This window comes from Halichoerus grypus, chromosome 1 (assembly GCF_964656455.1).
Source record: "Halichoerus grypus chromosome 1, mHalGry1.hap1.1, whole genome shotgun sequence".
Lineage (NCBI taxonomy): Eukaryota > Metazoa > Chordata > Mammalia > Carnivora > Phocidae > Halichoerus > Halichoerus grypus.
The window spans coordinates 99,909,227-99,936,089 of NC_135712.1; the positions used below are offsets into that span (position 1 = coordinate 99,909,227).

General features: G+C 35.7%; 1 long non-coding RNA gene and 1 pseudogene across 1 annotated transcript in view; both read right to left on the minus strand.

Moving 5' to 3' along the window:
- Positions 1 to 26,863, minus strand: part of LOC118523444 (uncharacterized) — a 657,240-nt gene that overhangs the window by 37,864 nt on the left and 592,513 nt on the right. The window lies entirely within an intron of this gene.
- Positions 20,677 to 21,463, minus strand: LOC118523445 (small ribosomal subunit protein uS5-like; annotated as a pseudogene).

Sequence of the window (26,863 nt, forward strand, 5' to 3'; positions counted from 1 at the left end):
GAATCTCACTCAGATTATAGAACACCCCTCTTTCTTGTCACTTTATTACCACACAAATAAGGTTCCAACATAATTATAGTGAGTTTAGATGAAAGAGGTGTAGAGTACAGACTCTCTATGAAGATAGATATGTATATCTCCCAAAAATCAAGATAGGACATAAAAACACCAAGAGAATTTGAAGTCTCTGGTACATAAAGCAACAACAAACATAAAACATAGCTCAACTCCTACCCAGATTAACTTAAATCCTCATACCAAAGGCCTTTTTACCTCATTTCCTGTTCCCCTATTTCTAAGATAGTATGTCCAGCTTTCAAAAAAAGTGAAAACATGATAAAAGGCAAGAATAAATGCAACCTAAAGAAACAAAGCAATCATAAGAACCACCCCAAGTTATGACATAGATATGAGAATTATCAGACAGGAAGTTTAAAATAACAATGATTAATATCTTAAAAACTCTAATGGAAAAATGGGTGATGGGTATTAAGGAGGGCACTTGTTGTGATGAGCACTGGGTGTTATATGTAAGTGATGAATCACTAAATTCTACTCCTGACACCAATATTACACTATAAGTTAATTAACTAGAATTTAAAAACTTGAAACAAAAAAAAAAAAGAAAAATTAGATAACATGAAAGAATGCAGCAATAATATAAGCAGAGAGATGGAAACTAAGAAATAGTAAAGAAATGTTAGAAATAAAAGACAATAGGGGCACCTGGGTGGCTCAGGTGGGTAAGCATCTTGACTCGATTTCAGCTCCAGTCATGATCTTAGGGTTGTGTGATTGAGCCCTGCATCAGGCCCCATGCTGGGTGTGGAGCCTGCTCAAGATTCTATCTTTCCCTCTCCCTCCCCCTTAACCCCTCCCCTCCTCTCTCTCCCTAAAAAAAATTAAAATTAAAGAAATAAAAAACAATAATACAAATAAAGAATTCCTTTTTAGGGCTCATCAGTAGACTCAACATAGCTAAGAGAGAATCAGTGAAGTTGAAGATAGACTAGTAGAAACTTCTCACAGTGAAATGTGAAGAGAAAAAAAAAGACTAAAAACCATTGGAGAACTATGGAATGATAACAAAAACTTTAACATACAAATAATTGGAATATCAGTAGAAGAAAAAAAAAAGAAAGATTAAAATATTTAAATTAGTAATGGTGGAGACCTTTCCAGTATTAATGACAGACACCAAACTACATCAATGGGAGCTCAGACAACACCAACCAGGATAAATATGTGTGTGTATGTGCACACACACACACACACGCCCCCCAAGGCATAACACATTCACAAAAAGAAAGGCTTGAAAGAAGCTAGATGAAAAACACCCTATTTATAGAAGAACAAGCGTTAAAATTACAGTGGACTGTTCATCATAAACAGTGAAAGTAATAAGAAAGTAGAGTGAAATATTTAAAGTGTTAAAGTATTAATTCTATAATTAGTGAAATTATCCTACATAAGCAAATGAGAAATAAAGACCCTTTCAGACAAAAGCTGGGGGATTTTATTGCCAGCAGACTTGTCCTGTAGTAAATGTTAAAATAAGTTCTTCAGGGAGGTAGGAAATGATATAGGTTGGGAACTTCAACTTATATAAAGAAATGAAAAGCACCAGGGAACAAATAAATAACAGTAAAATCTATATTGTTTCTTTGTAATTCATCTAAAAGATAAGTGTTTAAGTCAATAGTAGTGACCACACATGGGGTGATTATAGCATACAAATAAAAGAATTAAGTGACAGCAAGGTCATAAGGGACAATAGGAAAGAATCGGGACTACTCTATTAAAAGGTACCTGAACTGTATATGAAGTGGTATAAGGTTATGTGAAAGTGGACTTAGATTATTTGAAAATGTATACTGTAAACTCCAAGGCAACAATTAAATATTTTTAAAAGATATATAATTGATATGTTTAAGAATAAAATAAATTGACATAAAATGTTCAATTAAAGCCAAAGGAGAAAAGGAGGGAAAATAAGCAAGAACAATGAATAGAAAATGGTTACAAACATGGTAATCCAAAAATATCAATAATCACTTAAACTGGGAATGTCTAAAAACCCCAATTAAAAGACAGAAATTATCAGAATGGATTACCTAAAAATAAGAAACAACTCTATGTTGCTTACCAGAAATCCATGTTAAATATAAAGACACAAGTAGGTTGAAGGTAAATGAATAAAGAAATATATACAATGATTACACTAATAAAAAAAAGCTGAATTAGCTATACCAATTTCAGATAAATCAAACATGAAAACAAAGAAGATTATCAGAAATAAAGTGGGACCATTATATAATATAAAAGTTGTCAATTCTCCAAGAAAAAAAACAATCTTATATATCTGCTTACTTAACAACAAAAATGAAATACATGAGACAAAACATGATAGAACTGCAAGAACATCCAAGTTATTGATGGATAAGCAGGCACAAAATTAGTAAGGATATAGGTCACTCTAACAACACTCTCATAGATCATTGATCTAATATACCATATATAGAAAACCCTATTCAGCAAAAGAATAGTCTTCTCGAGTGCAGTGAAACTTAACAAGACTACGTACTTATCATAAAACACACTGTAATAAATTTAAAAGAATAGTTTTCTACATAATATGCTTTCAGACCACAAAGGAATTAAACAAGAGTCAATAGCAAAAAGCTAGCTGGAAAGTCCCCAAATTATTTACAAATTATGCAACACATTTCTCAACAACCTGAGTCAAAGATGATGTCTCAAGATAAGGTAAATAAAAATAGAACTTAACAAAATTTGTGGGGTGCATCAAAATCTGCACTGAGAAGGAAATTTATAGCGTTAAATGCATATATGAGAAAAGAAGTCTTGAAATAAATAGTTTAAGCTTCCATCTAAAAATCCAGAGGAAAAGAAAATTAAGCCTAAAGCAAACAAACAAACAAAAAGAAAGAATGAAAGAAAATAATATATTACAGCAGAAATCAGTGACATTGAAGATAGGAAAGCTATAGATAAAATTAAAGCAACCAAAAGCTGGTTTTTGGGGGGAAACACACACACACACACACACACAAAACAGAAACCAAACCTCTGCCCAGATGATGATGACAATGACAACGAAGAAGAGAGTAGGCATAAATTACTAATATCAGAAATGAAATTGGGTCATTGCAACTGATTCCATGAAAATTAGAAGGACAATAAGGGTATTTTATGAACAATTTTGTGCTGACCTCCTTGATAAATTAAAGGAAATAAACCAATTCCTTGAAAGGACAAAAGCTGTCAAAACTCACAAAAGGAGAATAGATAACTTGAATTTCCTTGTATTTATCAATTAAATTGAGTCAATAATTAAAAACACTCCAAAAATAAAAGCTCCCGGTCCACATGATTTCATTGGTGAATTATACCAAACATTAAAGGATAAATTTCTAAAATATCACCCCAAAAATAGAATCAGAAGGAACACTTCTTAACTCACTCCATGCAGCCAGCATTACCCCATGGTCAAAACCAATGAAGACATTTTAAAGAAGTTACAGACCAAAATATCATATGAACAAAAGCAGCAATAGTCCTTAACAGAATATTATCAAAGTAAACCCAACAACATATAAAAAGGATTGTACCTTTTGACCAAGTGCAGTTCATTCCATGAAAGATTATTTTAACCTTTGTATAGTAATAAATGTATTCATCAGATTAACAAACTGAGTAAGAGAAAAAAACATATAATTACATCAACATAATGCAGAGACTTGTAAACAATCACTGTACTTGAATTGCTAATGTTGTTTGCCATGGTGCACAGATTAACAGCCCTGAAAACACTATATATAAGTGTACAATAATTGAATGACTCAGTAAATTGATGGCAGATGATGGAAGCCAGTTTTCTTAATGTTTTAGAAATGTTGAGACAAGTAGGAGGAGAAGACTAGAATGATCTATGTGGTAATGGATTAGAACTGAAGACATCAACATAAACTTATGTTTACTTTAACATAGACTTGGATACAGAAATGTTTATAGGCAAGTGTATATATATATTTAACATTTATTTCTGATAATCTTCTTTGTTTTCATGTTTGATTTATCTGAATCTATATATATATATATATACAGTTAGCATACACATACATATATATCCTTGATTTGTTGAGGTGGCCTAGATACAATACTCCAGTAGCAATAAGCATGCCTAGGTACTAAGGTCTTGGTTTCTAATATCACTCTAATAGAAGAAATCAGGGCTCCTGATGAAATGGATGATTTTAAGGTTGGGACATGTAATATACAAGATAATCCTGTAATACCTTGTAGTGTAGAAAGTAAGGAAGTACTAACAAACAAAAACTCAATTAAGGACATCTATCAGGGGACACAGGAGCCAAATGAAGGAGCTCATGGCTAAAGCTGAAAGAATTATAGCAGTATATAGTAATATTGGATTATGGCACAAAAATGAATATCCATGCTATAAATAAATGACTGACTACATAAACAAATGGGTGAGTAGATAAATCTTCCACGTAAAAGAATTCTAAGTAACTTATGTAGCACTTCTTCTTTAAAGGGGTGAAGCATATCTTCCCACATCTTAAATGTATAAGAATTTCAGAGTACAGTATGTAAAGGAAGGGAAAAAAGAGTAAATTTGCAGTGAGTAAAACTGACAAGCACTATCTCAAGGTCAACATCAACAGTGATAAGTCATACTGATTGGTACATATCTTTAATATAATGTGATAAAAATGTCACTTTCCCTTTCTGGTCTTCTTGCCCAAAACACTGTACCCCAATCTAATCGTGAGAAAAACATCAGACAAATACCAGATTAGGAACATACTACAAAATATCTGGTCAGTCCTCCTCAAAACTGCCAAGGTCATCAAAAACAAGGATATCTTGGGGCATCTGGGTGGCTCAGTCAATTGGGTGTCTGATTCTTGGTTTTGGCTAGGGTTGTGATCTCAGGGTCATGGGATTGCGCCCTGCCTTGGGCTCTGCACTCAGCATGGAGTCTTCTTGTCCCTCTCCCTCTGTTCCTCCCTTTGCTTGCATACTCTCTTTCTCTAAAATAAATATGTAAATAAAATCTTTAAAACAAAACAGAAAAAAATAAGGAAAGCCCGAGAAACTGTCAAAACTAATAGGAGCCTAAAGAGACATGACAACTAAATGCAATGTGGTATACTGACTGGGGATAATGACAAAGAAAAGGGATATTAGGGGAAAACAGGAAATCTGAATTACATGTTCAACGATACATTAAAAAGGCATCATTCACCATGATCAACTAGGATTTATTCCAGGGATGCAATGGTGTTTCAATATTTGAAAATCAATATGATATATCACATTAATAAGAGGAAGGAAAAAAACCATATGATTATCTCAGTAGATGCATAAAAAGCATTTGACAAAATACAAAATCCACTCATGATTAAAAAAAAAACTCAACAAAATAGGTTTAGAGGAAACACACCTCAACATAATGAAGGTCACATATTAAAAACCAACAGTTAATATTATATTCAATAGTGAAAAAGAGACCTTTTTCTCTGAGATCAGGAGGAAAACAAGGATGTCCACTAATAACACTTTCATTCAACATAGTAATGGAACTCTTCGCAAAAGTAATAAGGTAAGAAAAAGAAATAAAAGGCATCCATATTGATAAGGAAAAAGTAAAACTGTCACTATTTGCAGATGGCATGATACTCTATTTGGAAAATCCTGGAAGGAAATGATAGGGAGAGTAGGAGGATTCTAAGCTCACCTGGTCTCAATGGATACACTTAGATAACAGTTACATCAGTGCAACCCAGAAATCAAACTGAAGACAGGCAGAACAAATCTCCACAGCTAATCACAACCACACTGAAAACATTGCCAAAGGCAGAGTCCCAGCTGGGAACCAAACTAACCTGTGAGACTAACCACAAATGGGAGGGACAACACAGGCATGGGGAAGGGAGAAGAACCAACCCCACACCAGGCATCCCAGACATGGGGGAACTGCATGGGCAGACGAGTTCCTGTTACATTAGGCTTTGAAAACCAGAGGGGCTTCACTTAGAGAGTTTTTATAAATAGTGGAGCTTCACACTGGGAAATTTAGAAATTAGCAGACTCCACTCTGGGAGAGCTAGAGGGTCACAAGAAATAGCCCTTGCCCTTAGATAGACAGCATAACAACCTCACGGAGGCACAGCACAGAAGTAGCAGTTTGAGAAGCACCTGATGTATACAGGAAAGGTATTTATTTACTAATTTCAGAAGGTGTGCTGGGAGGGGCAGGGATCTTTAGGAGACTTTTCCATGAACAGAAAACCTTAAGGACTCCAGCAAAAAACTATTAGAACTGATAAATGAATTCAGTAAAGTCACAGGGTGCAAAATTAATATCTAGAAATAAGTTGCATTTCTATACACTAATAACAAAATAGGTAGAGAAATTAAGAAAACAAAAACAATTGCAACAGAAAGAATAAAATACCTAAGAATAAAGTTAACTGAGAGGTTAAAGACATGCACCCTAAAAACTCTAAGACATTGTTGAAATAAATTGAGGATGACACAAAGAAATGGAAAGATATTCCATGTTCATGGATTAGAAAAATTAATATTGCTAAAATGTCCATACTACCCAAAGCAATCTACAGATTCAATGCAATCCCTGCCAAAATACTAATAGCATTTTTCATAGAACTAAATATTTCTAAAAATTTGTATGAAACCAGAAAAGACCATGAACAGTCAAAACAATCTTGAGAAAGAACAAAGCTGGAGGTATCACAATCCCAGATTTCATAAAATACTACAAATTTGTAGTATCCAAAAGAGCATGGTACTGGCACAAAATAGACACACAGATCAAAGGAAGAAAATAGAGAGCCCAGAAATAAACCTACACTTAAACAAGGTCAATTAATCTGCAACAAAGAAGGCAAGAATATACAATGGTGAAAGGACAGTCTTTTCAATAAATGGTGTTGGGAAAACTGGACAGCTACATGCTAAAGAATGAAACTGGACCACTTTCTTACAGAACACACAAAATGAACTCAAATGGATTAAAGACCTAAATATGAGACCTGAGACCATAAAACTCCTAGGAGAAAACATAAGCAGTAATCTCTAGGACATAACACTTAGCAACATATTTATGGATTTGTCTCTTTAAGCAGGGAAAACAAAAGCAAAAATGAACTATTGGGACTACACCAAACAAAACATTTCTGCACAGCAAAGGAAACCATCAGGAAAACAAAAAGGTAACCCAGTGAATGGGAGAAGATATTTTCAAATGATACAACTGATAAGAGTTAATATCCAAAACACATAAAGAATTTACACAACTCAACACCAGAAAAAAAATGGGCAGAGGAACTGAATAGACATTTTTCCAAAGAAGGCATACAGATGGCCAACAGACATCTGAAAAGATGCTCAACATCACTAATAATCAGGGAAATGCAAATTAAAACCACAATGAAATATCACTTCAGACCAGCCAGAATGGCTAGTATCAAAAAGACGAGAAATAACAAGTGTTGGTGAGGATATGAAGAAAAGGGAACACGTATGCACTGTTGGTGGGAGTGTAAATTGGTGCAGCCACAGTGGAAAATAATACAGAGTTTCCTCAAAAAATTAAAAATGGAAATACGATATCATCCAGTAATATCACTACTGCGTATTTACCCAAAGAAAATGAAACACTAATTTAGAAAGATATATGCATCCCTGTGTTTACTGCATCATTATTTACTAGAGATAAAATATGTAAGCAACCCAGATGTCCATCCAGATGAATAAGGAAGATGTAATATATGTATGCATATATACATACACACACACACACACACACACACACACACACGCACATGCACACACACATAAACATATAAGGAAAAAAAAAGAATCACAAAGGCTGGTTCAGCCACAGTATTGGCCCTGGTGGTGGGGGGTACAGAGGGAATGTTTGTGGGGCTCCCTATGAGTAAATATGGGCACAGGTAAGTGCCTCAGGCATTCCCAGCTGAGAGTATCACCATCAGTAGGCTGAGACCCACACAACATTCTCCTATAGTACAATCCCATTATATACGTAGACTGTCCTTCTGGCTGTCATTCTGCTATCTGTGGTATGCTTCATATGAAGGACCAATGCTAGAATATCATTCTTCCCCTAAGTTGCTTGAGTAAATAAAGCCCTGATTTCTGACTCAGAGGACTCATGTTTCTGATAGTGTGTGTGTGTGTGTGTGTGTGTGTGTGTGTATCTCTTTATCATCTATCTATATATGTATACAAGTAAACAAGAAAAATCTAAGCTCCCTTATATTTTCTGATTTAACAATTTCAAGACATGAGAATATGATTTTGATTTTATACTTAGAAATGTTTTTGCAGGGGCACCTGCGTGGCTCAGTAGGTTGAGCATCAGACTCTTGATTTCAGCTCAGGTCATGATATCAGGGTCATGAGATCCAGCCCTACCTCAGGCTCTGTGCTCAGTGCAGAATCTGCTTGAGATTCTTTTTCTCTGCCCCTCTTCCCACTCATGCTCTAAATAAATAAATATAATCTTTAAAAATGTATTTTCATATAGAAATTATAAATAAGAAAACAGAAATTATTCATAAATCCAAATCAAAAGTAGTTACCATAAATATTTGTTATCATGGCCTCAACTCTAAACTGATGATCATCTTCTATTTTGCTATTATATTTGGCTCATTTTCTTATCATCTTATGAGTGTTACATATTTAATCACTCTTTTTTAAAAATTTATTTATTTGAGAGAGACAGAGACAGCAAGAGCACATGAATGGGGGTGGGCAAGGGCAGATAGAGAGAGGGAAAAACAGGCTCCCTTCCTGCTCAGGGAGCCTGATTCCAGGCTTGATCCCAGGACCCTTGGATAATGACCTGAGCTGAAGGTAGACACTTAACTGACTGAGCCACCCAGGCACCCCTATTTAATCACTTTTAACAAGTATTTTTTTGTCATACTGGTATATTATTTAATAATTTTTTTAACTTTCCTTGAATAGTACTAATTTTGTTTTTACTTAGCCTTATTCTAAGCAATAATATCCTTGAAATAATATTATGATATATTAATTATAATTTTATATTTTATACTACACTAAAAGGAATGTAAAATGATAAATGTTTTAAAAGTTTTTTCAGTTTTTATGCCTATAATCATTTTTCTTTTTCTTCCTGATTATGAAAATCAGAGCTAATAGTTTTTAACTAAGGACCAAAATTAGGGAAATATTCAGCTCCACAAACAAAACTAAAAACTCAACAGAAATAGCATATACAGTCACAGGATTGAAGGAACCCGAAGTAAGACCAGGAAACCGGAAAGACCCAGGCTTTCAAACACAGCAGGAAATCTTAGATCTTCTATTTAGTAAATTAGATTATTCTCTCAAATATTCTGGTCACCATTTATATTCCTAGTGAGAGCCTGAAAGTAGCCCAATCTGGCCCACACATATATTTTTGAGTTTGGTATCCCATAGTTATCTTATCGTAAGATTCACACAAAGTAGAGGCACCTGGGTGGCTCAGTCAGTTAAGCATCTACCTTTGGCTCAGGTCATGATCCCTGGGTCCTGGGACTGAGTCCTGCATTGAGCTCCCTGCTCAATGTCTGCTTCTCCCTCTCCCTCTGCTTCACCCCCCTGCTAGTGCTCTCTCCCTCTCTTGCTCTCTCAAATAAATAAATAAATAAAGTCTTTAATTAAAAAAAAAAATCACACAAAGTAGAGGGGGAAAAAAAGGTCCTGCATTGGAAGGGAATGTTTTTAAAAAAGAAAAGAAAAAAGAAAAAGAAGTTGCCCTAGGTTGCACCCTGGGGCCACTGTGCATTCAAACTATCTCTTAATACATCCAAACCCAGAAAATTGTTTCATTGAGCATTGCAACTTTTCTTCAAACCAACAAAAATATTGATCCATTCCCTTTCCAGTGAGAGAAACACAAGACTGCAATTTGCTACTGAGTCCAGGAGATAATATCATGAAGCCATTGCTGTCAGAGTCCAGAATCACTAACTGATGGCACTGCTCATTTTCTTTCTCATTCTTACTATCAAACCCTATGTAATATTATAATGAGAAGGAAGATAATGTTTTTCTTACATAAGGATAACATACAAAACTTTGGTGGCCCTGCCTGTGTTAGGTGAGGGATGCCTTCTGCCTCCTGATAATCATTGCCTCTAAGCATAGGGATACTATGAAGTATTCCAAATGTGTCATAATTATAAATTTCATTTAGGCCTTTATTGGATAAACCAATCCTCTTTCTTTTTCATAGTCACCATCAGTCACCACATATAGATTTTACCCTGTTTCCAATGACCCAGTGAGGAGCACTGGCTGCAATGGGGCAGTTACCAGTGTGCTCTTGTGGCATCATCCCTTGGTCACTAAGACCTGTAGACTAGAAGAGCCCAGAATCATAGGAGCAAGTCATAAACCTACTCAGAATAAGCAACTAGTATAATCCTGAGAGGCATATCTTTTAGGAGAAAACATTAATGCCCTTACCTTTGATTTTCCTGAACCATTTCATAAAATCCTGTCTATCCCTATAGAGAATATTCTTTTCAACAACTAAAGCACCTACTTTAAATAAACATCAAAAAATCCACTTAATTTATGTTAATAATGACTTGCATTATGATAATATATTCTGTTTAAAATCTGCATTTCATGTTTTTAGATTATTTGACATTTTAAATACCATTCTTTTAATTACAAAATTAATTAGAGTATAATACTCTTCTCATTAATGATGAAAATTAACATGCCATGCAATATAGATTGTTTTCAAATATGAAAATTGTCAGTGTTTACTGAAAGCTTAGGTAATTTTCATTAAAGTATGCATAATTGCATCCATTCATAGGAAATTTTTTCAGGAAATTATAGTTAGACTTTTTTTCTTTGAATGTGCCTCATATTTTTGAGGAAGAACTGAAAACTCGATTAAGATACATTATAAATTTAGGAAAAGATACTTTTATCAGCAATAATCCTCCTCTAAATTTACAAAGTTAAAGCATTGAAATGTTTGATTTCTTTACTTGTAAATTTTGAGCAAATAAATTCCTCTATCAGCAATTTTTTTTCCTTAAAAAGCCAGCAGCTAAACCCACAGAAGATTTATGGGTTCAGTTACAGATGTCAGCCAACTCCTTGGGGAACTGTGAGAAGAGATATAGAATAAGTCACTCTAGTCTTCAGAAATCATACAAAGTGCAAAATGTACAAAGTCTTCAGAATTGTATTACATATTAGTTTGCCAGAATACCTCTCTATATCTGGTCTCATCCCTACAACCTTCAGCATGAAAAATAAAATATATATATATACACAAACACATACACACACAGAGTCAGTAAACAATTTCAAATTGAATAGCAATTTATGGTCAATTTTTACAGATTATAATTTTATCAACTCAGCTACCATTGACTGAAATAGTATCTTTACCAGATTTTTCTATGATAGCATAGTAGGTTGATGTGTCTTGTGATAGACTAAATAAACTAGTTGCTCATTCACTTCTGGAAACATACAGGTCAGGACTGGTTACCACTCTAACTTAGAATCTATTTTGGTAATTTCCATCTTGCCTCTTACCATGGAGTGCCAGTCTTAGCCTCTGGTTTTTGAGAATACTATCATACCACCAGTACACAGTAAACTATTTCCATGGCAATACCATGGTAATTGGAACACCAAGGTAAATCAGTTTCTACTGTCAACTCTAGCCTCCTTGAGCTTCTTAAATATTCTCATGTATTCTTACCAATACATTTATTATTATCTAGAAGAAATGTTTCTTTTGAGCCTTTCCTGGGAACCTAATAAAGTTGAAGTTGTTCCCAAATTAATCTTTGTAGCAACCTTAGTCTGTGTATTGGTTTTAAGACAAAATGAAGATAAGCCTAGAAATTGAAATGTTGAGGCAGACATAGAGCATCTTTGTGACAATTGCCTCAAGTGGGATTTCTGCATGGTTTCCAGGTAAGAGAAAACTGTTATCTCATAACAAGGAAGGAGCTGTTTCCCTTGGGTGGAAATACCGGGAGTTCAAGATTCTCAGCTATGTTGACACAAATTTCACTATCATATATACCAGCACTCTACTCTATCCCTATCTGTGTCCCGATTTTGGCATAGATCTCTAAAGATGTGCATTTGGTGTCCTTTGAAACTCTGTCACCACTAAAATTAAATTTCACCCTGATTTTTCAGCATAGTCTGCCTTGCAGTTGTAGGTAACAAGTTTCTTAAAATGTTCCCATGATGTTATTCTGACATTCATAATGTGCCATTGATAGTTTGCTAAAGTGAGCCTATCATTTTCTTTTAGGACTACTAAAATTAATCTCAAGCCATCAACCCAAGTCCTTACAATGTCCACTGTCTCAAAATGTTCAAGTATAATCCCTACAGTATAAGCCAAAGTTTCACAGTCTACCTTGTTGCATTCTGGAAGTAGCCACCAGAATCTAGAAGAGAGACATGAGACAGATTCTCTCTTAAAGCCCCTGGAGGAAGCATAGTCTTGCCACTCCTGTTTTCAGACTCCTGGCCTCTGAACTGTGAGAGAATAAAGAATAACCTTGTTTGTGGTAATTTGTTATGACAGCCACAAGAAACTAATACACATCTCATCAAAATGTTCCACCAGTGAGGTTCTTAGTAATGATAATTCTTCTGCCTTCCAGGGGTTATTATTACCTCTACTGTTAACATCAATGGAGTCCTTATTGCTATCTGTCCTGTGGGTGATATCTCACCAGAATGCCATATTGAGTGTCTGCTTTCTAAGGCCACTATGATACCAATTATCTCATATAAATTGTCTATCTTCCAAAATAGAGCTTACAATAAGGGTTAGCATGCAGGTAGTTTATGTGAAGATGTTCTCCTTGGGACAAGGACAAGGGTGTCAGGGAGGAGTAAAACAGTAAAGTCAAACCAAGGATGTGTTATTGTGCTGGTTTCTATTTTGGACAAATAAGGCTCAAACCCTATGAGGGGCTATTTGATATGCTGACTTGGCCAGACCACAGTCCTAAGTTATTTAATCATACATCAATTTAATTTTTGCTGTGAAGATATTTTGTAGGTGTGATTAAAATGGAATTTTTTTTGGCGGGGGAGGCACCAGGGTGATACTGTTGTTTAAATGTCCAACTCAAGGTTTCAGCTCAGGTCATGATCTCAGGGTCATGGGATTGAGCCCTGTGCCAGGCTCCATACTCACCATGAAGTCTGCTTAAGATTCTCTCTCCATCTGACCCTCCCCCTTCTACTCTCTCCCCAAATAAATAAATCTTAAAAAAGTTGAATTTTTATTTATTTATTTATTTTTGAGAGAGAGAGAGAGAGTGCGCACAAGTGTGGTGAACGGGGAGCAGAGGGAGAGAAAGAGAGAGCATCTCAAGCAGACTCCCCACTGAGTGTGGAGCCTGACTTCAGGCTGGATTCCACGACCCTGAGATCACAACCTGAGCCCAAATCAAGAGTAGGATGCTTAACTGACTGAGTCACTCAGGTGCCCCATGATAAAAATTGACTTTAAGTAATCCCTTGACTCTAAGTAAGGGGTATTAGATAATCTGGGTGGGCTTGATTCAGTCAGTTGAAAGGCCTTAAGAACAGAGCTGAGCCTTCCTTGAAGAAGAAATTTCATCTATGGGCAGCAGTTCAGCTCCTGACTGGGAAGTTCCAGCTTGCCCTTCCTGATGGCCTGCCTATGGATTTTGGAATTGCCTAGCAAGCCTCCTTCAATTGCATAGGCCAACTCCTTGCTAAAAATCTATCTATCCATCCATCCATCCACCCATCCATCTATTTCCTAATGATTCTACTTCTCTGGTTGAAACCTGAAGGACATGAATCCCCTGGAAGTACCTTAAGTGGCTGTACCAACTGAGCCTCAGGATTTTTAACAGAAACAGAAAAGTATTCATCCACAGACTTCTATTTTCAAATCATCAAGGGTTCTTCCAGGAGCTATGAACTACTTTACCTTTCCAAGTTTGTGCATGAACTAGAATGGCTGAGCAAGTCTTATAAGTAAAGCATGTAGTAATGGCAGACAAATACTGGGGAAAATTAAGCAAGAGATACAATGTGGACTGAGAAAAATGACCAGTGCATTCACGCAAATTGCTGGTTCCTGCAGCAATGGCCTGATTAAAATGTGGCTCAAAGTTGGGGAGGGTACGTGCTATGGTGAGCGCTGTGAATTGTGGAAGACTGTTGAATCACAGATCTGTACCTCTGAAACAAATAATACAATATATGTTTAAAAAAAAAAAAAAGAAGAAGAAGAAGATAGCAGGAAGGGAAGAATGAAGGGGGGGAAATCGGAGGGGGAGATGAACCATGAGAGATGATGGACTCTGAAAATAAACTGAGGGTTCTAGAGGGGAGGGAGGTGAGGGGATGGGTTAGCCTGGTGATGGGTATTAAGGAGGGCACGTACTGCATGGAGCACTGGGTGTTATACGCAAACAATGAATCATGGAACACTACATCAAAAACTAATGATGTAATGTATGGTGATTAACAGAACAATAAAAAATTTAAAAAAATAAATAAAATGTGGCTCAAAGTGATGTGAAGATGATAGGTATAGAAGTAACATTTACATAGCTATCTCTATGTAGGTATACAAAGATACAATAAACAACTTTTTCTAAAAGACAAAATTTTAAAAATTTCTTTTTTTTCCCACAATGATCATAGTAAAGAAAAAGATGGTTTATGTTTTACTGTGCCCAGTTTAGCAAAACATTTATATAAAAAATGTGAAACATTAAGTACTCAGCCATTCATATTAACACTTATTACTGTATAATATTTCTTCTTTATATAACCCTAATTTCATTAGTGTTAATTGGAAGTAATTAGGACTGATTAATTGAACACTTCATTAAATGATTTGTCTATTAGTTTAGCTGTGATCCCTAATACTAACATACCATATATGCAAATAGCAAACTACTATTTCAGAATTTAGATAAAAATCTCTAAGATACATTACAAATCAAATATTTAAATTAAAAATAACATTTATACATGCATGTACAATATATACACTCAGGTGTATATATACTCATGTGTCCATGCATATATTCAGGTTGAAAGGTAAATAAATATACACACACACAAATATACACAGACACATGAGTGTGTATATGTATATTCCTGTGTTTAGAAGAAAACCATATTTTTTCTTTACATAACCTGAAGTTTTCCTCTGAACACAATGGTGAAAATGTATATGTATATTCCTTTCCATATCTCTACTATTTTAAATAATCAAGTTTTTTAGATTGTAAAATTCTTAACTTTTTATTATTGAATTGTATGAACTAGCAATTCCATTTCCAGGTATATATGCAAGGGAAATGAAGAGTTCAAAGAGAGATCTGCACTTCCATGTTCACTGCAGCATTATTCACAATAACCAAACAACCTAAATGTCTGTCAGTGGAGGAATGGATAAAAAAGTAGTGGTAAACATATACAATGGGATATTACTCAAATACAAGAAAGGAAATCCTGCCATTTGTGAACATAGAATATGCTCAGGCAATATGCTAAGTGAGATAAATCAGACAAATACCATAAAATTTTTTTCGGAGGGGTTAATCCATGAAAATACAAACTATTATGCCTGTATTTATACCAGAGTTATCATGACCTATTTGCAGAATAATCATAGATTTCCTAGTGCCTTTTTTTTTTACAGATCAGTGATTTATTTTATTATGTTATGTTAATCACCATACATTACATCATTAGTTTGTGATGTAGTGATTCATTGTTTGCGTATAACACCCAGTGCTCCATTCAGTACGTGCCCTCTTTAATACCCATCACCAGGCTAACCAATCCCCCCACCCACCTCCCCTCTAGAACCCTCAGTTTGTTCCTCAGAGTCCATAGTCTCTCATGGTTCGTCTCCCCCTCCGATTTCCACCCCCTTCATTTTTCCCTTCCTGCTATCTTCTTCTTCTTCTTTTTTTTTTTTTTTTTAACATATAATGTATTATTTGTTTCAGAGGTACAGGTCTGTGATTCAACAGTCTTACACAATTCACAGTGCTCACCTAGTGCCTTTAATAAATAAAAGTCATTGATTTTCAAATCCTCTAGAGCCTAGCAAATTGGCATAAATGTATGTTATAGTTTAACTCAGGTTATCTCACCCTATCTTCTTAGGTACTTCTAATGACTATTGCTATACCCTTCTCCAATGATTCTTCAATTAAAACTCTTCACTGTTAGTCTTTTATCCACAGTAATCAGAAAGAAAATAAGGTGATCATGAGAGAATTTCCCCAGATCTGTTTTCTAAAACCCAGAATGACTTGTGTTAACTGAAATGTGGCTTTGTCTTTACAGAAAATGTATTATGAAATCAATAATTATTTCAGGTGGACAAACAGGAACTGTGTGGAGGTTACCCGTACAAATTATGATTCTACATCTACGACAAATACAATCTTTAAAACCAAACAATTCAAAGGAAATAATACATATATTATTTTAATGATGAGTCTGATTAATGTTACTCTTGAGTGTATATATGTTGTAAAATGCTAATTCATGCGAAAGTTACCTATTCTTAGTTGGAAGAAGTTATGGATAATAAAATAATTTGATAGGACTATATTTAAGTGTTGAACAGACAAATCAAAACTACTTAAGATAATTTAAAGCATAAAATATAATACATTGGCTGATGTTTCTCCAACTCATAATTATTTCTCTTTGTGTCTCTCTCTCCTTTTTTTTCCCCTATCCTAAGAACAAGAACATCTTTGAGACAGTGCTTTTATTAATTCCCAAATTAGTGGTAAACCCTTGTTTTATCTTCAAATGATCTCGATAGCATGGGAGAAGACAGGGAGGAAATACTACCAGTTGGTATTGAATTGCCATTTTCTCAGGAAGGACTTTCTCAACTTTTCTTGCCAAAAACAAAATTAAATTAGCAAACTTTAATATATGCATTCAAAATGGAATACTTATTCTGGCCTATTACAGAAAGAATCACTGATACAGATTCTTTGATTACCTTGGAACATTTAGGAAAATAACTACCAAAAATAATTTAAACTTCTTTTCTCTCATTGGAATGAGAAATGCAGGTAGGCTAGTAATTATGGTTATGGTTACAATGGCAAATGAAGGTGTATTACTCAACCTCCTGCAGTTCATGAAAGGATCATCACTCAAAACTCCAGGATGATTTCTCCTGGGTACCTCTAAATGGTATCCTTTCTACCAACATCTTATTTCTATTTTATTTCTCTCTTCTTGGAAATGCTACTGCTTCTTAGATTTGCAGCCTTCCTAATTTCCATCCTGTGCTTTGTGCCTGATGACAGAGCCTACAGGGACTCCCTTTGCTATCTACTTTTCTTCTCCAACTGAAATAGAACATTCTGAATTACTGACCTCTTCACTCCTAAATGATCTTCACTCATTTGAAATGCTGGCAGTGATAAACTTCAACTTATTATCTCACAAGCTGCTAAGCCTAAATAATCACTGAAGCTGTTTTAAGTCTTTTGAAAACATCGTATCAGAATTTCACTCCTGTAGGATACCCACCAGCTAGAAACTGAAACAAAGCCCATTTAAATACAACAAAATGAGGTGGGAAAAAAAATCACAAAAGAGGAACTGAATGCTTACAGCTTTATGCAGTCCAAGTCTCCAATGTTCTGCAATTTTGTGACATTGACAAAAGCTCAGTCAAGTGAAAAAAAAATGTTACTGGTGATTGATTTATTTCAGATTTGTTTATTCTTTGTCACTTGTTACCAAGCCACAGTAAAACCACATCATGTTCCCTGAAGAACAGCAGGTTTCCATTGTGGTTTTATTGTGGTCACCATGATGTATTCAATACTGTGGCATTAACTACCAAAACATATTAATAAATTTTAAAACTAACAAAAAGATTACTCCTGAATATGCCTGCAAGATTTCCAAGATTAAGGAAGCACATCTGCTTAACTATTATTAAATGAGTCAAATTGAATAAAGAAGTAGGAGAAATGAATAAATATTAAATGTTCTTTGGTGTATACCTTTGTTGCTTTAAGTATTACCCAGTAAAGATTGATTTTTTTTAATTATTCACCTGAAATACTTTCAAGGAACTTGTTAGATATCAATGTCTTTATCAGCTAAACTGGGTAATATATTCTATTAGGTGGCACTTATATATGTTTGTGTCAGAGTGGATATGCCATATTGTTTATCTAATTGAAGTTATTGAACCCCCCTTTTATAGTCCAGAACAGGAGATATTAGGGAAAACTGGGGGGCACAAGACTACATTGGAGAACTTTGATAAATGTTTGTCATTCTCTCTTAATATTTTTTAAGGGGCGCCTGGGTGGCTCAGCCGGTTATGCATCTGACTCTTGATTTCAGCTCAGGTCATGATCTCTGGGTCATGAGGTTGAGCCCCACATCAGGCTCCACACTCAGCACAGAGTCTGCTTGTCCCTCTCCCTCTGCTCCTCCCCCCACTCAGGTGCACTCTCTCTCTCTCAAATAAGTGAATAAATCAAATCTTTAAAAATATATGTTTTTTAAGAATGTAGGTTATTTTAGTAGAATGCCCCTTACTTTGTGTACTTCTGATGTTTCTCCATGACTCTATTTAGGTTATGTATATGGGGTGGGATTACCACTTAAATAATATAATGTCCTCTTCAGTGCATTATTTCAGAAAGCACAAGATTTTGCAGTATTGGTGATATTAAATATTAATCACTGGAAGTTGTACCTGTCAGGTTTCTCTGTAAATACTATTTTTCTTTTTCTAATTAACATTTCTTGGGAAAAACTATGAAAATACTTCAATATTCTCTTATCAAAATTTCAATGAATAGTTTAACATCCATTGATGATTTTCCAGTTTCAACATTCCTACTACATTCTTCAGCCTCCATTCTAATAAAGAGCTTTTTTTGTGATATTTAATATATCAGTATGATTTTATGAATTTTCATTTCATTCAATGGATTATTTTTATTTATTTTGATGCTTGACTTGTCCCACATTTGGCCAGTGGAAGCCTCTTTAAGTTTTGTGTGTCCTTTTGACATGGTCCTATAATTCTTTAATTACTTCTTTACTTTCCAGTGTCAAAATAAGTACTAGGTTTATCTTCTACTTTTCCAGCCACACCCTGAAACCAACTATTTCCCTTGGTTTATTTAGTGGAGAATTTTATTTAGAAACCAAGAGCTGGATGCTACATATGCTCATTGTCACTGGTGTAGCATTGCTTTAGGGTCTTTTGCATAAACAGATATAGGAGGAGATATATAGATGTATGTGCGGATATAACATATATATGTATATGTGTGTGTGTGTGTGTGTGTGTATATATCTATAATGATATCTCCAATTCAATGCAACAACCCAAGTTTCATTCTAGCATTTTAACTTTCCATATCTTTAACTCCTTGCACCACATTGAGAAATACAACTTTTATTATCCTCACTATATTTATTCATTTGTTTAAGCCTAGCATAACAAATAGTTTTAGGATTTTTTACCCATACTGATGTGAAAAGCAAACTTGGAAATTAAATACTTGTTCCCATTGTGTTATGTAAAATTTGCATTTAGTGAGTGAACACATTTTAATAGTAAAATTCAATGAATTTTTAATAATGCATATACCTGGCTAAGCTATATACCTATCAATAGAAAAATTCCATTAGAAAAATTTCCAATAGAAAATTCCCATTAGAAATTTCTGTCATATCCCTTCTCAGTCAATATCCCAGCCAGAGAAAACCTTTTTTTTTTTTTTTTAAACCATAGACTAGTTTTAGGACATCTTATAAATAGAATTGTACCATGTGTACTGTTCTGCTTTCATGTTCTCACATTCAGCATATTCATTTGAATCATTCATGGTATTAATCATATGGGTAATTTGTTCCATTTTAGTACTGTGGAAGTATTGATAAGTGATCAGATTTCAGACTTATTCTGAAGTCAGAGAAAAAATGTTGTCTATGGATCAGTGATAGAGGAGATGGAAAAGAGAAATCAAGTTGGCTGCCCAAATATTTGTCATGAGTGATTAGAAGCCTCGAGTTAACTTTTATTGAAATGATGATGACAAGGCTAGAGCTCAAGTTTGGGCATGTGAATTTTGAAATACATTTTAGAAAATTTTGAAATGTATATTAGAAATGTATTGAATTTTGAAATACATGTTAGAATAACAAATTGAATAGCTTTTATTTTGTTTTTAGAAGTTGACTGAAATAACAGCATGCTGAAGGAAATGCTTTATAATAGAACACCAAAGTTTATACTGATCTTTTTTATTTTGCTGTTTTCTCTTAAGTTCTTATCCTGAACACTTAATTCTTTGTTTTCATAATTTTGTACTTCTGCATTAGCTTCATCCCATGTGTGTTTTTGGATCATTATCATATTTTTAAATTTTCACAATTATTTATTCAGAACCATGAATTAAAGTATGATATTTAATTCAAAAACATCATTTTGTTCAATTATCTATTTTTTTTAAATAGGCTTTACTTTATTTTTCTTGTATAAAACTATGTGGTGGCCAGAGTTGGAGCCTGAGTCCTCTGCACAGAAACTCTGGTGTGGGTCTTTACAAGATGGCCAGTGAATTCCTGATGCGGGCCCTTGGTGAACACAGTCTCCTTCCAGAGGTGAGGGATGAGATAGCTGTAAGTCTTGGAAATGGCATCAAAAGTGGCCTTGGTGTAATTGCCCAGGGTGGCAGTATAGCCCTTGGCTGAAATGTAGCAGTTGTCAATACTGTCCATCATCGGTAGCTTCTTGGACAATGCCAGTGCCTCTGGGGCAAGGATGAGGTGCACCAACACAGAACCACAGTGGCGGGTCACCTTGCAAGGGATCTTGTTACCACAGTAGCCTCGCTGCACAGGGTGATGGAAAGCTTGGCCAGGATAATGGCCCCAGGGATGGCAGTGGCTACCTCCCTGGGACACTTAACACCCAGACCAATGTGTCCATTGTCATCTCTGATGGCAACAAATGCCAGCCTGGGTCTGCTTTTGCATAGGTAGAACTTTCAAAACTTTATCCTTGAGGGATATCTCCAGGAAAAAGTCAATGATCTCAGATTCCTTGAGAGGCAGAGAGAAGAAATAGATCTCCTCCAGGGACTTGATCTTCATGTTCTTAACCAGGTGTCCCAGCTTGGTGATGGGGATCTACTCCTTGTCCTCGGCCTGGCCTCTGTGAGCTCTACAGCCTCAGCTGCAGCCCCTACCCAGGCCCTGGATGCACTGCCAAAGCCTCTAGTGGCCTCCCATTCCAGGGCCCTTCAGCAGCACTGGCGTAATCTGCCATTTAATTCTTGGAGAAGTGTTCAATTATCTCTTGTTAGTGATTTCTATTATCTATCATTGTGATTAGAAAAACTGGTACTATAAGTTCAACTTTGATATTTACTGAGATATACTTTATCTCCAAAAATTCATCATAGTCTTTGCCTAATGTGTTTGCAAAGAATCTGTATTATTCAAGATTTATGATTCAGGATTCTGAATATATTTGTTATATCAAGTAGGCAGTGATTAGTAGTATTCTACAAAGAAAGTTGTTAAGCTACGTTAATGTAAATAAAAAAATAAAGAAGTAAAATGAAAAGGAAGGGTAGCACTATTAAAGATTTAACAGAAGGGCACCCGGGTGGCTGAGTTGGTTAGGCATCCAACTCTTGGTTTTGGTTCAGGTCACAGTCTCAGATTTATGTTCATTGTGGAGTCTGCTTGAGAGTCTCTCATCCCCTCTCCCTCTACAACTCCCCCAGCTGTCATTTTCTCTCTCTCTCTCTCAAATAAATAAATATTTTTAAAAAGATTTTTAAAAAGATTTAACAGATACTATTTTTCATTCATTTCATTTCATTCATTACTCATTTTCCTTTTTTGTTTTTAGTAATAGAATTCTTGAAGTTTGAATAGGCATATAGCTTCTCAGCTACAGATTACATCCTCAATTTCCTGAGCAGTGACATATTGCCATGATAGTATTTCAGGCCAATGGAATATGAGAAGATGTGATATGTGAAACATCCTTAAAGATGGCTGCTTGCCCTCAATTTCCTCTCAGCTAATCCTGTTGTCTGGAAAGGTGTTAATTAAAGCAGGTGGTATTGATGCACACCTAGAAGTCATATACTCGGAATAGAACAAACAATTTATTTGATTCAAAGTTCATAGTCTAGTTCTGTGAATTGGCTCAAGTCTGTGAATTGAGTAAATTGTGAGGCTTTCCCACTTGATTTTAAGGAAATACTTATGTATCTCAAGCCTAGTGTCCCTATAATCAATTAGTCCCTACCAAAGATCTGTGTCAAAATATTCTGATTACTACAAACCCTGTTGCCCCTTATGATGACCATGCTTACACACCTTCTGATCATTAAGCAGTATCTTCAGCCCTGGGATCCTAACATCGCACTTAGGTCTGAGAACTCACTGCAATGACAGTATCGTCAACTGTAATCTTTGGCTTGCAGATAACAGCAAATAAATACAGAGTTTTTTTTCATGATGTTGATGTTTTTCAAAGAACTATATTGCTCAAGGTATTGGTGGAGGACACATCCTCTGGACAGTCCCAGGTGACAGAGTTAAGGGATAGGGAGATCCTACATAATAAATTTATAAGTTCACTCATCTCCTTAAACCATTAGATTTTCACTTCAGAGGATAAAAAGTATGTTCTGAAATCTCAACTTCATTTAATGCAGGCCACTTTTGAGGCCAGATTTTATTCAAGCAAATGAGTAAAGTGTTAGAGCTACTTTTATATATTCAAAATAATGCATTCATTATTGTTAATTCAATATTGTTCAGGGTCTTTTTGGTCAGTGTACCCTTATCAATAATTTCAGCAGGTCTAACGATACATCTTTTTCATCCCTTGTACAGCACTCTTAGATTTATTCTCACCTAAATTCATCAGGTTTGTGTCAATATAGCTTGATAAAATTTTGTAATTCTTTGTTGTGTCTGGTGCATCCTGTCAGATTAGGTTTTGTAGTCATCTTTTTTTTTTTTTTTTTTGTGGTCTGCTGCATCTAGTTGTAAGTCTAAGGCAGGGAAAAGCAATAGATGTAGGAATTGAGAACTGGCATTCACCTAAAAAGCCACTGTCAGGTGAGATCCTTAGGGGGATAATAGGCAATATTTAGCTAATCCCTTGATTGGGGAGGATTCTGCTACTTCTGCCCACAAGAGAAGCTCAAAGGAAGTTCAAGGTCTTCAATTCATCAGAATCCACCCAGAAGTCCACATTGTAGTTCAAAACCCAGCCTCTCCTGATCACAAGAAAGTAGGTATCTGAAAACCAAGAAGATAAGCCTTACCAGAAATCAGCTCTGCTGGTACCCTGATCTTGGAATCCCAGTGTCCAGACTGAGAGGATAGTTATCTATTATTTGAGCTACCCAATCTGAGATATTTTGTTATGGCAGCTCAGGCTGACTAAAATGCCATTAAAATCAAGCTTTTAAGAAGTATTTAATAACATGAGGTAAAAAAAAAGAGAGAGAGAGCAAAAACAATGTGTCTATCACCATAATATTTAGCATGGAAAAATAAATACACATATATGTTATACATTGAAGGCAGATTGGAAAGAACTACCGAGAAATAACAATAGGTTTAGTAAGAGTTCTTGAAAAACACTCTTGTTTTGGGGGAACAAAGCCTTCTTTTCCAAAAAAGCTGCACCGTGATGAGTCATTAGAATTTAGCTCCATTCTGGCTGGCAACCTCAGTTCAGAATGTCCTAGTTAATTTCATGCAATCTGGGGATGCTGTGTGTAACTCTGCCTGTATGAAGCTAAGCTGGTTGAACCACTGGAGGGTGGAGGGATGGTGGGATAAGAGAGTAAGAGATGACACTGTGATTGATAATAAACCAAAAATGATACATGATTCTAAGTTTAGACTTTTTGTAAAGAGATAATAATAGAGTTTTTTATACTTTGAGTGCTTCCAGTAGTAAACCTAAGACTTGCTGTTCAGAACATGTTCTACTGCATCTAGCTATTTTAATTTAGAAGTTAAAAAAAAAAAGTTCTTGGTCATTCTATCATTTGTCCAAATTTTGTTGATGTTGATTTAGTGTATATTTGGAATTTTACTTTAGAAGCTTTTTTGAAAAAAAAAAAACTCATTCTTTTTAGTAATTCAGTTTTCAACTTTAAAATATGTATAACTTGCTTAAAAATTACTTTATGAAGTTATTGAGAAATACCACAGTCAAAGGGAGGCACTATGATATGCACCTACAGCACGAAGATGCTGTTGCAATGCCAGCTAACATTATACTATCCCCTCTCGCACCCAAAATCAAGTGAAATTATCTTGCACACAAATATTTGATCCTAATCTCAAGCAGCTGACACTCCTCTGGAGACCCATTGTCTATCCCTCTAAAAATTTGCACAGTATAAGTCTTCCTGCCCTACTTTCCAATGCGACTTGGCTATCCATTAAAAACCAGTTTCTGGGTGTTACATGGAAACAATGGATTGTGGATCACCACATCAAAAACTAATGATGTATTGTATGGTGACTAACATAACATAATAAAATTAAAACAAAACAAAACAAAACAGTTTCTGACCTTTTAGAAGCTTCATGACTTTAAATGAGGGAGTGAATAAAAGAGTTAAAGCAAGCTCACCAGGTTTTCTTTTTGATTACCGTACATGCTTTCAGAATTATCTGTGCTGGATTGGTTCACAAGTTAGAAATCCAATATATATGTGTATATATATTTTGTTTTGCTATTGTTCTTTTTTTGTATGTTAAACACCAAAAAGGAGTTACCATTTCCTCCAGGAGCTAAAGGGGAAGGACTAGAAAGTAGAGAATTATTAAAGTGCCTTTTCCCCCACACTTCACTCTACCTGATTTACAAAACTCATGGACGAGCATAGAGTAAGTCAATTTTGCAATTTATATAATACACTTGCATAAGTGTCCCTTCTAGGCTCTCAGGCATATTTGTACTTAAAAGAAGGGCCTTGATACTTTCAAGGAGCTACCTTTAACATTACTTATTTCAAGGTACTTCTGAAAGAGATCTTTGAGTGTGTGTATGAAAATCTACTAAAATAACTGAAAATCAAAACTGACTGAAGAACTCAAGCATGGTCTTGAAATATTTGCTCTTTTTGATGAGATATATTATTTCATATGCTTTTCAGATAGCAGTCAGGCAGTATACCATATATAAGGATAAATAAAATACTTATATTATAAAAACCAATGTATAGAAGACTTTGAGCCCAAAGAAAAAAACATGAAAATACCCCTCTAACTTAGATGCACCATGACAAATTAATGCAAATAATAGTTTAATGTTTATTGTTCAGTAACAGAGAGAAGCACCAATAAATGAAAATACTAGAGGAGTAACGTTACCAAGATGACAACGTAGGTTATTCCTCACTTTGCTTTTCCTCACAAGAAAAACTAACAATCATTTATGGACAAGGCACAACTGAGAAAATCCCAGAACGCAGGGGTAAGACTGAGGCAGTCTTTAGTACCACAGAGACCAAGACAGATCACATTAAATGGGTAAGTGGAGTGGCTACATGCTGACAAAATTGCCCTACCCCCAGGCTGGTGCAGCACCACACTGACTGGTCTCCCCTGAGCCTAAGGTACTCCAGTGGGAAAAGAGAGTTGCTAAGGTGGACATTCAACTCCCCCAGTGTTATGGGTCACTTCTTCGGAGCCTCTAATCCAGTCTCATCCCATAAGAACTGTATGAGAATCTGCAGGGCTAACCACTGGGAATCAAATTGTGAAGGAAAAGAGATAGAGACTTGCAATAACCAGCACTCAGATTTTGGCAGACTGAGTTCCTACCTGCAATGCCCAGGTAGTTCTAACCACCATCTTTGCTCATCTGCAGAGTCAAGACAGTGGCAGTGTCTGACCAGGAAACTTGACAGGGTACAGGCCTGTCTGATTTTGGTCTTCAAACAAAGAGCCAGGCCCTGGAGCCTGGTCTGTCCCTGCCTAGGCAGGTAGGTAATTCAAAACCTTACCCACTGCTAAAGTATAGCTCCTAGCCACGCCTGACCAGAAAACCTGGCTGGAATACCTGAAAGCTATATAGCCCAGCAACATTGGAACAGAGATTCTGGCAGATAGAGTGAGTCACTCAGAGCAAAGCCAGTGGTCCCATTCAGTCAAGGAAACTGGGGAGTGGGTAGGCTCAAGACAAGACCACAAGCAAAGAGCCTTACCAGCTTTGGAGGCAGGTCTGCTGCCTGGCATAAGCAGTGAAATTAATTCACAGTCCTACCCATTGTTAAATACAGCCTTCAGATCACTTCATAAGGGAACCAAACCAGAGCACATTGGAATCTGTGTAACCCATCCAACAGCCTAGCATACAGGGGCACTTTAACAAAGAGTACAGCCCATGGCTTAAGCCATCTGCAGAGCAAAACAGGTAGTTCCATCTCACCAGGAAATGCAGTGCACAGTCTTGACTAATTATGTTCCCAAACAATGAGCAATGCAGGCCCTGGAAACCATACTGCTACTCTGCCAGGGACGGGGAGCTAATTCATGGTCTTGCCCATCGCTGAATATAGTACCCAGTCCTGACCACCTAGGAAACATGATCAGAAAATCCAGGAAACCATGGAGCCAATCCTATGGCGTCATTTGGGTGGGGAACCAATCCACCAGTCCTCAAGTCATGATC